The following is a 16,212-nucleotide window of genomic DNA, read 5'->3' on the forward strand; positions in this document are numbered from 1 at the left end:
AATTTATGTAGTAATATCGTACAATTAACCCTCAATGTGTATATATGTTATTTAAGTTCAAACACTTGTTTAGATTCCCCAAATTAGCTAATACCATTATGGTTCTCTGTTCTCAGAAGCAGTGCTAAGATGTTTGTTGAACAAGAATTCTCAGAAACAGTGCTAAAATGTTTGTTGAACAAGAAAGGACAGAAACAAAATCATGGGGGATTGCATGTGAGCTGGACAGCGTCAACAAAAAGCTGGCAAGTTCCTGCTTGATGTATTTTGGTGATACTGAAAGAAGGAGGCAGTTACTGATACTCGGCGGGCCTTAAATCCTCATCTGAAATAGATTAATACATGTTTACCATGTAATAGCATGCTTTAGATAAGAGAGTTAACAAGTCTTGTATTTGGTAACATCTGCTTTTATTTAATTGTAGTAGTGACTTAATAGGGTCCATATGGAGTGAGGAGAGTTGCTTTGCAAAATTACATATTGAAACCCTGTTTTGGAGGGATGGAACAGTACTTCCCCCCTCAAAGATGGCACTTTATAGTAACTACAATTTTTTACACAATTTGGATAGTAATTTCTGATTTAATGTAGTGATTTCATTAACAACACATTTTGTGAATTTGTGATTATTTTTACAATTGTGCTCAGCATCTAAGTATATAATCAAGCAAATATTGTTTAAATATAATGAAAAGGAATAATGATGTCTTGATAACAAAGCTCACAATGTGGTTACATTTATTAAACACAGAAAGATTTGAGATTTTTAAAGCCATGTTCAGAGTAAGAGAAATACAAGAATAGATGGAAATAGTTATACTGTTCCGGGGTGATTTTCATTTAAGTCATCTATCAACAGAGACAAAGTATTCACATTTCATTTCACTTCTGTCTTCTCCAAACCAAAGAACTATTTCAATCTAGAAGAAGTGAGAGAGAGAGGAAATAATCCATGATGTTTGAACAACTAGCAAAAAATCATCTTTTTACATATGCTCATGTATTCTATATCCTCAAATCTTAGTTTCCAAATGTAATAAAGAGTTTGGGTCAATAGTTTCCAAAGGTAAACAAATAAATGATTTAATGGAAAAAGTAATGAAGTAAGAGTCAAGAGAGCAGCAGGTCTAACCTTGTGCAATTTCACTTGAATTATCTGGAATTAATTTTCTGGGCTAAAAAATGAGGTGGTTAGAAATACACTTGTCTTCTTAAGCCTTCTTTTGGATTAAGAAATGTGTGGGTAAATTAAATGGAAGGATATATATACCTTCTTACTAACCAATTATGCTTCCTGCCTATAAATAATATTGAAATTATTGGGAAACATGATAATAATGAGATCAGAGTCATGACGTTGGCCAAAGACATTGCCCAAGACATCTTATTCATCACCTAAGACATCTTAGCTTTTTGACTGGAGAATCACTGGAAAAGAACATCACACCTTCTAATGTGAGTTCTCCTGAAACATGGGTCACATGACATGGTGACAACCAGGGATCCAAACTGATGAACTGGATCTCACAAGTTCCTATGTAAGGAAAGGGGTTGGGGGTGGGGGGAATGACATTAATTGACTGTTTTTAGTTTTTACCGGGATCATATACTAATACAAATTACCTATGAGCTAGCTCATTTTGGCCCAGCTGGGTAGACAGAGATCTTTACATATAACAGCAAATAAATGGAGGAGCCAGGTGTCTTCACAATTTATCTGACATCAAGCCCTGTTTTCTATGCACTGAGTCACACTACTACTGAATAAACAATTGAATGAAATGACATTGCTCTTCCTGGATGCCTCTTGTCTCTTTGAATAGGTTTCATAGCTAGTTCCTTCAAAATAAAGATCCGGGCTTATTCATTATGATACCTTGAGCCTAGCACAAAATCTACACACATTAAGTGCTTATTGAATAACTATTGCACGGAACTAAGACCATATCAAAAGCTTATGGAATGTAATATTATTTTTTCTCTTCAATGTAAAATATTTTTACTTAGATGAACACTTGCACCTCTCACTAGTTTTCTGTGTGATGTAAAAATCCAGAATGTTGAAGTGTTTCAACATGTAATAAGTATGGGAAAATGGTTTGAGAAAACAGAAAATGTAGATAAATTCCTGAGTACTAGCACAAATATTTTCATGGATTATTTAGGAATTCATAGCTTAAATTATTCTCATTTCCCTGTTTAATTAAAAAATAAAAATGATTCAGGGCACCTGGCTGGCTCAGTCAGTAGAGCATGCGACTCTTGATCTCAGGGTTGTGAGTTTGAGCCCCACGTTGGGTGTAGCGATTATTTAAAAAAATAAAAATCTTTTTAAAAAAGATTTTTAAAAAAATAAAAATAAGTCTATTATCTATAAATGTTATATTAAAAGCATTAAAAAAGAGAAAGAGTCATAATGGTGTAGATGGAAGATGTGAACACTTGAAAAAAATTATAGAAAATGAAATAGAAGGCAATAAGTGGTTGACTAAAGAAAAACTATTATACATGAAAGATAAAGGAGATCCATCATGCATATATTTCTGAATAGGGAATAAAATGAATGAAACAAAGATATTCAATGATATGACAGAAGGAAATTTGCTGAAACAATGAAACCCCTGAATTTTACCAGATTAAGTAGGTGCAACACATTCTGGAAAAATTGACAAAAAAATAAAAAATAAAAAATAAAAAAAAAGAAGAAAAGAAAAACGTGAACAGGCTTCCAAAATCATAGTCAAATAAAATTTCAGATTTTTTAGCTATGATAGATCTGTAAAGAACTATACAGATTTAATGTGTACAATTTGATGAGTTTAGACATATGGAAATACCTCTGATACCCACGATCACTATCAAGGTAACACATATCCAACATCTCCCAGAGTTTCCTTCTATCTCTTTGTACATAACTCATTTCTAAGTATTTTCACATAAATCATGCTTGTCTTTTCCATTAGAATGAGGATTATGATAAGGATATCCTCTAATCTTGTCACTAGTTGGATTCTAAAACATGGTGAACTTGGGTCTGCTGTCCATGAATTCGTTACCATGTAAGTCACACACCTCTCTTGCATTTTGTTTTAATTCCTCTTGACTACAATGAATCTCCCTCCTGATCAAATAAGTCTATCGGTCGGTATGCCAGTTTTGCCGCATGAAATACATATGGGCTTTTTGTTGGAAAACATGGGGTTGAAGCATGACTACCCTTTTACTTCCTCTGTGACTTAAGGCAAATTACATGTCTTTTCTTATGCCATTAAAAGTTGCAGATCAGTGGCAAAGGAGATTTGTGTTCTTGGTGATCAATTGAACTAAACCTTCTTAATTTCTACCAGAGTTTGCCATTTGATATTACGGCTTTAATGTGGCACACTAAATGCACACTCACGGTAGATAGTTCCTGAGAATGAAAGACACACCCCATTGTACCTTCACAGGAACTGCAGCTGATTTAGGTCACTCAATGGATCTCTGGTCCCTTTCTGTCAAGACTTTCACTCCTGTTGCCATTACATAGGCTCTTTGCAACTCCTCCGATCATTTCTCCATGATTTCTCTCTGTCTCTGTCTCTGTCTCTGTCTCTCTTTTTTTTTTTTTTTGCTTTCTTTTTGTCTCTCACATAATTCTCAGTTTTTGTACAATTGCTGTCAATACGAATGTTGCTTTACACCGAGGATAAGGTATACCAATTTCTAAGCATTAAGCATAATCCTTTTTCTTACGTTGTACTTGGCTACTTTCGGTTGCTAGATGTTCACAGGTCACTTTTACAGAGCCAGGAACATCTGTTAGCTTCTTCTTCCTTCCCTTGTACTTTCTCACTCTTCTTTTATCACCTCCTCCCTTCCTTCCAATCTTCCTTCCTCCAGTGCCTGTTCTCCTGTAATTCTGATTGTACTTCTTTCTTCAGCTTAAGGAAGTCTGAAGTTTGACTTCCAGAAAAGTGAGATGAAGCTCTCTCATATATATCATATATCATATATAACATATATATATAGTTCAAAATAGCTTTAACTTATTGTGCCTACTTGTACTCAAAGAAGACTTGCCATTAAAATATAAGATACCCATCAAATTTGATTTTCAGATAAGCAACAGATAATTCTTTAGTGTATGTCCCAATGACTGCAGAGATATAATTATACTAAAAATAATTTGTCATTTATCTGAAATTCAAATTTAACCATGAGTCCTATATTTTTATATGTTGAATGTGGCATTTGTAACTAAAGTATGATTTTACATGTTTTTTAACCAAGCCGTGTCAAAAATCATTCTATAATTTTTAAAACAATTTATTTATTTGTTTTAGAGAGAGAGAGAGAGAGAGCATGTGTGACCAGGGGGAAGGGGCAGAGGGAGAAAGAAGTAAAGAAGCAGGCTCCCTGCTGGGTGAGAAGCCCCATGAGCCAGGGCTCCATCTCAGAATACTGAGATCATGACCTCAGCCGAAATCAAGAGTCAGGGGGCTTAACCAACTGAGCCACCCAGGTGCCCCAAAAATCATTTTATAATTTTTAACATTAGAACATCTCCACCAAGGAGATGTGGACAACATTCACATCAAGAAGACTAGAAATTGCCAAATTGGGCACCTGGCTCAGTTGGTTAAGCGTCTACCTTCAGCTCGGGTCATGATCCCAGGGTCCTGGGACCCAACCCTGAGTCTGGCTCCCTACTCCATGGGGAGTCTGCTTCTCCCTCTCTCTCTGCCCCTCCCCCTGCCTATGTCTGCTCTCTTTTGCTCTCTCAAATATTAAACAAAATCTTTAAAAAAATTTGCCAATTTAAATTGATAGAATTCTTTACTGATGTATGTTACAGTTGTCATCAGAAAACGACCTTTTTCTGACTTTTATGATAATTTAGTATTATATTTTATTTATTACGACTTATCTTTAAATCATTTAAACAAATACTTGTTTAAAATGGGTAAATAGTCACTTTATACTAAATCAATAACCTACTTATTCTAAAACACTTGGAAATCTTATCGATTTCCTCGAGCATCTGATAGTACAGAAGAAAAATTAAATACAAGAAGTATGCAACTCAGCAGATGCTGAATCTTAAGTGACTGAATGGGGATGGGTATAAAACAGGATTTTTTTTTCTACTTCCATAAAAGTAGTCGTCCTTAGCGTAGTGCAGTTTCACATATGCGTCAACAATAAAAAGCTATTTTTAAAAGAAGTTCTCATTTAAAGGTAGATAATTCATGAAGAAAAGTGATTATCCTGTGTTGCTGTACCTATTCAAAAAACAACAACAACAACAACAAAAACAAAAAACAAACAAAAAAAAACACAACAGCAAAGCATTGACAGGCTTAAAAGCTTTCCTCCCCTTAGACACATACACTATGATGACCCCTGGTGGTGAATCAGGCAAATGTGCGACGTTTACACAGAGGCAGATGCCCCTGCTTAGCTTTTAATCAAGCAGCTTCATGTGGGTATAAAAACTTACCTTCCTATTACATCAGTCCATGGGTTCCTCTGAATTTAATTCAGAGTAAGCTAGAGAATATTTGCACTTACTTAGTGAAAATTAAAGTGAAAAAAAAAATCAGGTTAAATTGTATTTATACCTAGTCCAGTATTTTAAATTCTGACTTCTTGCAGGACAGGTACTGATTATGGCTTTTGAGTCAACAATAATGTATATGTTCACAGAGTTCACAGTATTTGAAAAATGTAGGATACTTCAGAAATTATCTGATTTCAAATTCTTCATTTCTCAAAGAGAGTATCTTAGAGCAAGGAATGGCTGGGAGGCTTAAATTCAGTCAGCTGTTTACTGACAGAGCTAGAACTAAGAAGTAGTCTCCAGACTACTATCTCAGTGCAATTCCAATACCCAGCAGTGCCTTTGTACTAAAAGGTCACAATATTTACTATAATAGGGGGAAAAAGCAGAAATGTGTGGTTCTGTATAGGGACCTAATACTCGTTAAGGTAAGCCTATGATATCTTTCCTGAAGGAAGGTATTAATCTTATTCTTCACACAATATATTCATACCCCCAGAGGCAAGAAATAAAGTCTTGCTTTCTGATTAATGGTAAGGTACAGCTAAGTACATATATCAATGACAAATAAAACTTGGAAAATTTTAAAAATCGAGTTTAATAATCTTAAGCCATTATGTTATAATAACAAAGGATCAAGAAATATAACCCTATAAAACTCTGAAAATATAGATTTAATTTGCATAGAGAACATTTTACATTCAATTTTAGTATGGAATTTTAGTAAGAGTTCATAAATATTTAAATAATTATGATGTTATAAAGGTTTTTTTTTTTAATTTAAAATCTTGGGGACGTTGTAGAGAGGATTCAAATCCCAGATAGGAAAATGAACTAGGTAATCTTTACAGAGTCCCCAGAAACCTTGAGCTTAACATTTTATGGTAATGGTATGTCTGTATTATTTTGTTTAAAACACTTGTAGGCTCATGAGATTTTAGATGTATTTTTCTGTTTCTGGTCACAAAATCACAAATCATAAGTTTTCATGTTTTTAATTTTATTTTTTTATAGATTTATTTACTATTTTAGAAAAGAGTCTGCATGTGTATGCCTGCAAATGGGGGAAGGGGAGGGATAGAAGGAGAGGCAGAGTGATGGGACAGGGAGAGAAGCAGACTCCCCACTGAGCAGGGGCCCAATGTGGGACTCCATCTCCTGACCCTGAGATCCTGACCTAAGCTGATACCAGGAGTCCATGGCTCAACCAACTGAGCCACCCAGGCACCCCTAATAAATGAAGATAGTTGAATTGCTCTGCTGATAAGATATTGTGTTTTTTTAATTCAAAAAATGATTTTAGCTATGAAAAGCTATGTAATTTTGATTTGGATGAATTATGGACATGTTGATCAAAATTCCAAAGGCCACATCCCCTTCTTAGTTCCACTGAATATTTTGTTTTGTAAAGTAGTCAAACTCCCATCTTTAGATGTCTTCAAGAAGTAGCTGAATGACTACTTATTAGGAAGAGTTAGAATAAATGTTTCCATTGGGTTAGAGCATGAAATGAGGCATCTACTCCTTCTACTCAATGAAGTGTTTCTACAGTTTTTAGATTAACAATTTAGTCCTCACAGTCCTAGAGTTTGGTCTTAATCTAACTTAAATTAAAGCTTAAAATTAAGCAAAATTTAATGTAATTTATGTCCAGCTAATTTCATTACGAACATCTGAGTAAGATTCTTTAAAGGTAAAAAAATAAAAGTTATCTTAAAAATAACTACACTAAGAATTTCCAAAAAGTAAAAGTAACGAAAAATGGGTAAATACAGATGTACCTTTCATAAGGATAAATTAAAGTTCCAAAAGAATTCTTTTTAATAGTAACACTTAAATTGCATCTGTGGGTATATATTTGGTTGTACTACGGAAACTCTAAGAGCCTAAGCCAAGGCATAAAATATTTTCCTGACTCCTTGGGTTAATACGATGATAATTTTATTTAGAAATATATGATGACAACTGATGTAGAAGGAAATCTTTGGTGTAAACAATTTAGATAATTTTTTTCTCTTTCATTTTTTACACTTTTATTTGGATGAATAAGTTTTAATCTTATAAAGAATGGTCACATATTTCACAAAAAATAAGTAATTCTTAACTATGTGATCAAATTATGATTTATTGACATTGACTTATGCTCTTTTATTAAAATCACACTGCTTACACTTTGATGATATACTCACAAATTCTGTAAATCTTAGCTCATTTGAAATGACAGTAGCTACTTTTTCAGAGAAGAAAATAAATTCTTGTAAGTCTCCAGATTTCCAGATATTGATTACTTCATAATTTGCAATGAATGAGTCACTTATTTTTGGCCTTGCCTAGAAACACTATTCCAATGAAAATGGAATCAGATATCTTAATCATATTAATAAAACAATGACAACATCTACACGTATGATAGGGAAAGTCAATCTCTTGGGGCAAAGATTTTATAAATGTGTATGAATGGGAACTCCCTATTAGGCCATTAGAATGCTCTAGTCTTCAATGAAGAGGGAAAGTCAAGTAGTAAAAGCTGTAGTAGACAACCAAGTTCATTATCCTATTATGTTTGTTAATAATAAGCAACATATGGACGATCCTGCCTATTCAAGAATTAAGGGAGTGCGGTTAAGTCATTTCAAAATTATGAAACATGCATTGGAAGCACTAGATACGCTAGTATCTACTACTAAGATTATTCAACATCTTTTCTCATCTATTACTCTCTTTCCTCTAATTATAACTATAGTAATATGGGTTAATTCGCTTTTATTTTTGTTCTCATAGACAGAAAAGGATATTTCAACTTAGATAGTTTCTCATTACTGTAGGAAATTAGCTCATAAAAAATTTTCTGAACTCCATAAGTTTAAACTCCAATTCAATGCCTCTAATTTAATATAAAATATTCACTTTGATATCATACATTTTTATTGTGATCTTATGGCTTTTATGAATGCCAATCTAATTTTCATTCTGTTTTCCATTTCCTTTTCTTTGCCCATGAACTAATGAAAAGTGCATTTAATATACTATGTAATAGTTCAAAAGAGGCTAATTATATTTTGATAACAATGTTAAAGACTGCCATTCTATAGCTCCTTTTCTTTGGCTAAGAAATGAAAACCTTTATCACTTCTATTAATACCAGTTAAACACACAGCACTTGTTACTCTCTAATATAATCTATTAGGAATTTTCTCACAGTATCTTCATTCCAAACATTTCTAACTTGTTTTAACTTCCTTTGTTAACCACAGTCCCAGTGAATCTTTGCTGCTTGCTTTCTGTGAGTAGAGCAGGGCATAGTCGTATACTGTAATAATCCCTTATGTTGTTTAGCATTTCAAAATTTACAGAAAGCTTCTACATGTAGTATCTCATTTAATCTTTACAAATGCACAGACAGTTTGATGTCCCATTTTGTTGATGAAGAAAATGAAATTTAGAAGTATGATTTTCCTCCTAAGGATATGCAGTATCCTTAAGGATACCTATCCTGAGGGATCCTTAATTCCTCTTCATTTTTTAAAAAAGATTTATTTATTTATTTGAGAGAGAGAGAGAGAGAGAGAGAGAGATTGAGAGTGTGAACACAGATTGAGAGTGGGACCAGGGACAGAGGGAGAGAGAGAATCTCAAGCAGACTCTGTGCTAAGTGCAGAGGCCCACATGGGGCTTCATCCCAGGACCCTGAGATCATCACCTGAGCCAAAACCAAGAGTTTATGCTTAACTGATGGAGCCACCCAACTGCCCCTCCGCTTCTCCATTTTATCAGTCACCTACAGGATAATATGTCCTTTCTCATCAGATCTGTCACTCCACACTAAATCATGACAAGTCTGAGAATCCATTGAGCATTACCCAATTTTATTCTACTGCGATTGTTTATATGGCCTGGGTGACACAGCAATGGAACTAGGTCTTAAACCGAGGTGTTTGTTCACACTGTCTTCTTGTATGTCTAAAGTAGTCTACACTGAATCTTTTTCTTTTAGAGAAGCAATCAGCTATAAATCAGAATATGTGCATTGTTACTTTTGTCAACTAGTCACAGGACTCATGTAACTTGAATCTCCTTATTGGGCCTCAATCTCTTCTTCTGAATGACGAGGAATTTGAAGGAGAGAATTTTACAAATTTCCTTCCAGCAACGTATACCTGCCATGTCTATGTTGAACATGGTTTGTGAGAATAGTAGAAGGGGAATGCTTCAGCGGACTGGCATGAAGAATCACTGGAAACAGAAAAGGAACAAATGTAGGCACAGCCTGCTGGAGGCCACTGCAGTGGTCAGAAATGAGATGACACAGCATGAATTTACAAGGGACTATAATAAACTACAAGTGCAGGTGAAGGAATGAATCAAAGTGGTATTGGACAGAAAGACATGACAGCTACCAGCGACTGATTCAACCCAGAGCATAAATTAGTATTAGTCAGAGGTGTTCAAGGTTTCGTGGGAGCGTGGGTCCAGATGAACAAGTGGTCCCAGATTGAAATGTGGTAACTCAGGGATACACCATCCAAGGAAAAGCGGATACAGGTCAGTGGGAGGAGGTTTAGGTGAAGGTGATAATAGGAAACCAGACCATGGGATTGGGCTTAAGGCTAAAAATGTAAAGATCACCAGGGTAGAGGTAACGGATAAAACTTAAGAGTGAAGAATCTCTCTGAGGAAGATGGTAGAGTGAGAGAAGAACAGAATTAGCCTCTGAGCTTCAAATCCTGTATGTGTTATAGCTCACGGAGGTCAGTGGGAGCACCACAGTCGTTGTACCACTAGAGGAATGGCCTTACAGGGTGATGGACACTACTATGGCCACAGACCAGACTCCCTGACCACCTTAACCTAATTGTATGAAAGGTTGTGAACCCAGTTTTTTTTTCCTTTCCTTCTCTTCTCTGGTGAGTTCCTCATACTTCCGAGCCATCTTTGACCTCCAGACTTCAAGTATTGCCTGGTGAAGAAATGGGGAGGCCCCGGAGGCCGTTGCCACTCACTCTCTTAGACCTAAGTCTTATGTTGATGGTAAATCCAAGTGAAAACAACCTTAAACTCCAAGACTTTATTCTTATCTTTTATCTTTTTTTTTTATTTCATTCTTATTTGTCTTAGACTCTAACCAGGCTGAGATGGTTTATCTTTTTTTTTTTTCAAAGATTTTATTTATTTATTCATGAGAGACACAGAGAGAGGCAGAGACATAGGCAGAGGGAGAAGTAGGCTCCCTGTAGGAAGCCAGATGCAGGATTCCATCCCAGGACCCTGGGATCACAACCTGAGCCAAAGGCAGACAGACGCTCAACCACTGAACCACCCAGGTGTCCCTGAGGTGGTCCATCTGAACTCTTCACATTTATCTTTTTTTACATTCTCAATTGCTTGGTATTTTACAGTGGTTAATGAATGTTCAGTGGAGGGAAGAATGAACAAATAAAGGAGCAGAAAACCAAATATTTGAGAAACTCATGGTTAAAGGGGAGCAAAAGTCAATGAAGGAAACAGAAAAAAAAAATCATACTGTCTTCAGGGGCAAGTGATAACAGCCAGCAACTTTTCAACTTTACCCTGTGTATGAGTCTCAGGAAGATCTTGGCGCAGCAGAGATTTGGCCTTTCCAGTAAGTTCGCAGACCTTGAGGTTCCTCCAGGGAGCACACCTTAAATAATAAGGCTGTGGATGACGGTTGTACATATGCGAGCCCCTGCTAATAACAGGTGCGCGAGAGAATGCCTATAGCCCAGCACTCGTCCAATAGTCTCTGAAATTAAAACGAAACACAACACTGCAGGTTCAATGGGTGCAAATAGAGAAGAAAACACATGAACTGAAATGATCGTAGAAGAACACGTTCATGTAACTGTTCAAGCTGTAGAACTCATTTCTAAGGCTCTAGTCCATTAAGAAATTGGGTTCCATAACGATTATTCACCCCCAATATTATTTTAGGTAGTTGTAATCATTCACCTATGTCAGCATGCCACTCAACTGCTCACTTGTAAGTGGCTGTCATTTGACTCTTGGGAGTCACATACATCACTCTTCGGACCCCTTCTCTCCCAAGGAATATTTTATTGAACTGCTATTAACCTTTGCCGGGGGCAATTATTATTTTCCTGTGGCTTTCTTATTCATTTTCCTTTAGCTTCTTTTGGATTCTCTGTCCTCCATCCACCTGCAATTCTGAGATTGGTTCATGAGTTTTGTGAAATTGTGAGAAGAAGGGAATTGTGACAGAAAACACACACAGCAAGGGCCAAGAGTTGTGAGGACAGGCTTAATTAACCCTCTAAAGGGAAGAATGATATTCTATATTTTAACTTCCTGAGGCTAGAAAAACAAGTCTTTCTCTAGTGAGAACCACCAACGAAGAAGTGGATGCCACTAAGATATGGGGGTAGGAATTTCTTTGTGATTCTGACTCTTAAAAGACGAGCCTACATTACAGATGAGAGACGGACTAACAAACTTACCTGGCAAAGAAAGTGATTGCATTTCCACAGGTGCCCAGTAGAGTCCATATGGGGAACTGTTGCATCAGGCATATTAGACTAGCACAGATAGAAGGTCTACAAAGATAGTAGATATTAAGTGCTTAATAGAACGTTTGGAGAAATAAATATAAATAAATAAATAAATAAATAAATAAATAAATAAATAAATAAACAAACAAACTTCTAAAAGGCGACTGTTTCTGCAGAGTTGGCAAACATACAACAAATGTAGGGAAAATTCAATTATCTTCTTTTAAGAATTCTTTCAGGGTAAAGTCTAAACCCTGAAATGGCACATGGGACTTACCCTGATATCATCTCTGCCACCTTTGACCTTGGCCTTGCTTTACCCACACCTTGGTCTCCAGCCCCGACAAACCGTTTGTAGTGCTCCCGATTCATCTTGTACGGTTCCTCCTCCACTGCACACAGATCTGAAATATCCCTCCCCTTCTCATCTGACTGGTAAATTTCTACTCTTTCTTCAAGATTCTCTTTGGAAACCAGTACTTTTGTGATGTTTTCTCCAAGGACCTCAAGGAAAATCAACTACCTCCTTCCACCCTGTTCTGAACCATCCTGCATATGCAATTACCTGCGGAGTCCTTACAACATTGCCATAATTATCACATGTCGGTCTCAGTATTTTATTTGTTAGTATTTCTAGAGCCTTGAACACACATTAATTCATTCACTGCTCATTGAATGCCCACCAATGAATTTAATAAACGTCTGTAAAAATTTTGCCATTATTACTAATCACTAATTTGAGATTATCTTTTGAATTTCTGATTCCCTACTCTTGTTTCCCTTAGAATCGCTCCTCGAAAGCATAAATCTCCAAGGACACCTCACTCGTATAGGCCCTTATATTTTCACGGCTAGGCTAGACTCCAGCCTTTTAAAATCATTACCTCTTTGCACCCAGTCTCTCTGTGTCGCCAATCCTATGCATAATTCTGAAGATAACCCTTCTTAGTACCCATTCCTATCTAAAACGGTTTAGCAATCCTTGTTTGACTATTTGATGAAACGTAAACTCAGTATTTCATTGCAAGCTCCTCCCCACACCTTACCCTCTGCATCTCTTTATTCTGAGCTCAGGTTATTTTCTTGGATAAACAAGGTTGCTAACAGTGAGAAATCCCTTTTTTGCTGATAGCCAGCAGCACTCAACTTGTATTCCACTTCTTTGACCGAGTCGGCTAACATTCTGGCCCATTTAACAAGGACTTCACCGTTTAGAACCACCATGTTTTCTCATGTACAACTTGCATACATTTTTTAAATCTCCCTCTTTTCAATACGATCTCAAGGATTAGGAAAAAGATATAATTTGGCTTGTTTTTTTTGGGGGGGGGGTCTTCTCTCCCCTCTCTAATTTTGAACTTCGCTGAGTATAATAATTTTTTAAAAATTTTTATTTATTTATGATAGTCACACACACAGAGAGAGAGAGGCAGAGACACAGGCAGAGGGAGAAGCAGGCTCCATGTAGGGAGCCCGACGTGGGATTCGATCCCGGGTCTCCAGCGCCCTGGGCCAAAGGCAGGCGCTAAACCGCGGCGCCACCCAGGGATCCCTGCTGAATATAATATATGCATTAAAATGATTTTGATTTCTTGACAAATACTCCCCACCACATTTTGTTCCTTTATTTTGGCCACGACACCATATAACTTCCATATAATGACCTTGCTTTCCTGTTGCCCTCTGATCTTTTTATTTATTTATTTTTCTTATGTTCATCATCTCAACCTACAAGTCATAAAGCTGTTAAGGGGGGAAGTGGCTACCTATAAGGAAAGTCACTGTCCTGTAGCAGGAAATGCACTGAACTGGGGTAGAAAACTCGGGTCCGGGGATCCCTGGATGGCGCAGCGGTTTGGCGCCTGCCTTTGGCCCAGGGCGCGATCCTGGAGACTCGGGATCGAATCCCACGTCAGGCTCCCGGTGCATGGAGCCTGCTTCTCCCTCTGCCTATGTCTCTGCCTCTCTCTCTCTTACTGTGTGCCTATCATAAATAAATAAAATTAAATTAAAAAAAAAAAAAAAAGAATACTCGGGTCCGAATTCCAACCCCTTGAATGGTGTGCTGGGGAGTTATCTTTTATTACCCTCATTTCTCCACCTGCGAAACGAAAACAAAATCCTCAAGAACGCTGTGAGCATTAAATGAGATACTACGCGGGAAAACGTTCTGCAGAGTCTAATAAGCTCTATGATATAAGCTATTTCTTCTCGTTACGTCTTCAAGACTAGTGTGTGCACAGGTAGGGTGAGCACGGAGCAAGCGCTCGAGCCCCCCCCCCCCCCCCCCCAGGCTCTTGGGTCGAAGTAGGTGGGTCGAATTTCCCTCCGTTTTTAAAGCATTCGCTGCAAAATCCTATTCTTTCGCTTGTGTGTGTGTGTGTGTGTGTGTGTGGGTGGGTGTGTGTTTCTCTTTAGTATCCAAATTATCCGGGCCGATGTAAGTTCTGGCACAGCGCCCTTCAGCGTTTCTCCGTTGCTGCCCCAATCCGACCCCTTGCAGCCCTACGTCTTGTTGCCCAGCGCCCCGGACTTGCCCCGCGCGGGTTCGGAGTTCGTGTCGCGGGGCAGCCGGCGCACCCCGCAGCCCTTACGCTCGCCTCGCCGCGGCCTCCCCTGCCCGGGCCCCAGACACGCCTGGCCCCCGCCCCCGCCCCTTCTCCTTGGGCCACCGCGTCACCTGTCCCGGCCGGCGGCTGCGGCCCCCACTGTCCACCGCCGCGCACCGCCGGGCTCCGGGCCCCGGGGCAGCGTCGGCCCAAGTCCCCAGCCCGCAGCCTCCCTGGCCCGCAGCCTCCCCATTCCTTCGGCCTCTCCCCAGCCCGCAGCCTCCCCGGCCCGCCGGCCTCTCCCCTGCCCACAGCCTCTCCGGCCGCAGCCTCCCCATCCCTTCGGCCTCTCCCCAGCCCGCAGCCTCCCAGGCCCGCCGGCCTCTGCCCTGCTGCCAGCCTCTCCGGCTGCAGCCTCCCAGGCCCGCCGACTTCTCCCCTGCCCACAGGCTCTCCGGCCACAGCCTCCCAGGCCCGCCGGCCTCTCCCCAGCCCGCAGCCTCCCAGGCCCGCCGGCCTCTGCCCTGCTGCCAGCCTCTCCGGCCACAGCCTCCCAGGCCCGCCGGCCTCTGCCCTGCTGCCAGCCTCTCCGGCCGCAGCCTCCCAGGCCTGCCGGCCTCTCCGCTGCCCCCACCCTCTCCGGCCACAGCCCCACAGCCTCCCCATCTCTTCGGCCTCTCCCCTGCCCACAGCCTCTCCGGCTGCAGCCTCCCAGGCCTGCCGGCCTCTCCGCTGCCCCCACCCTCTCCGGCCACAGCCCCACAGCCTCCCCATCCCTTCGGCCTCTCCCCAGCCCGCAGCCTCCCAGGCCCGCCGGCTTCTCCCCTGCCCAAGCCTCCCCCGCCCGCCGGCCTCCCCCCACCCTCCTTCCCCGCCCTTCCCCTGGCTCCCGCCGCAGGGTTCCTTCCCAGCGCCGCCCCCTCCCCGGCCCGCTGCTTTGGGAGAGCCCGGGACCGCGTCGCTCGGTCCCCTCGGCCCGGCGCGCAGGTCCGTCCCCCGGGTGGAACGTGATGGCGAAGGGAGCATTTTCTTCCCGCCTCGCTGGTATCGGACTCGGCACCGACCCCCAAGCCCGTGTCCACTCCCCGAGCCCGAAAGGGGTGTGTGTGTGTGGGGGGGGGGGGGATGGTAGACGAGGTTCAGGGGAACAGCGGGCAGGACTCGCCCCGCGGACCCCAACAAAGTTTGGCCGCTCGGGACCTGCCACGTCGGGCTTCCCAAACCTGACAGCGGGGCGGCCGACGCGAGCGCCCGGGCAGCGCGCGGGGACTCGGGCGCCCCCTCCGACCCCGGGGCCGCGGGATCGCCGCCGGCCGGCCGCCCTCCAGGCCCTGGCACCGCCCCCCCGCCCTCCCCGGCCCTCCCCGGGGTCCGCGGCGGCGCCCCACCCAGTCCCGGCGGGGGAGGGGCGCACTGGTTTCCAGGCGCGGGGGCGGGAGGAAAGGATGGAGCGGCCGGGGTTGCCGGGCTCCCGTCCCGGGGGCCAGGGGCGCGGGCGGCAGGTTAAGGACCTCGTCCCGAGCCGGGGCCCTTCGCGGGACCTGCTGACTTCCAGGGCGCGCCGCCGTGGGGGTGGGGGTGGGGGTGGGGCTGGGG

General features: G+C 41.1%; 1 long non-coding RNA gene across 1 annotated transcript; it reads right to left on the reverse strand.

Annotated features, from left to right (window-relative positions):
- Nucleotides 1-394: 394 nt before the first annotated feature.
- On the reverse strand, nucleotides 395-12,112 carry LOC112932025 (uncharacterized). The gene is made up of 3 exons (XR_003237411.2): nucleotides 12,017-12,112; nucleotides 11,111-11,304; nucleotides 395-921 (listed from the first exon to the last, which is right to left on the reverse strand). It is a non-coding gene; the product is annotated as an uncharacterized lncRNA (long non-coding RNA).
- Between the last annotated feature and the right edge of the window lie 4,100 nt (nucleotides 12,113-16,212).

The sequence above is a fragment of the Vulpes vulpes genome, chromosome 13 (assembly GCF_048418805.1).
Source record: "Vulpes vulpes isolate BD-2025 chromosome 13, VulVul3, whole genome shotgun sequence".
NCBI classification, from domain to species: domain Eukaryota; kingdom Metazoa; phylum Chordata; class Mammalia; order Carnivora; family Canidae; genus Vulpes; species Vulpes vulpes.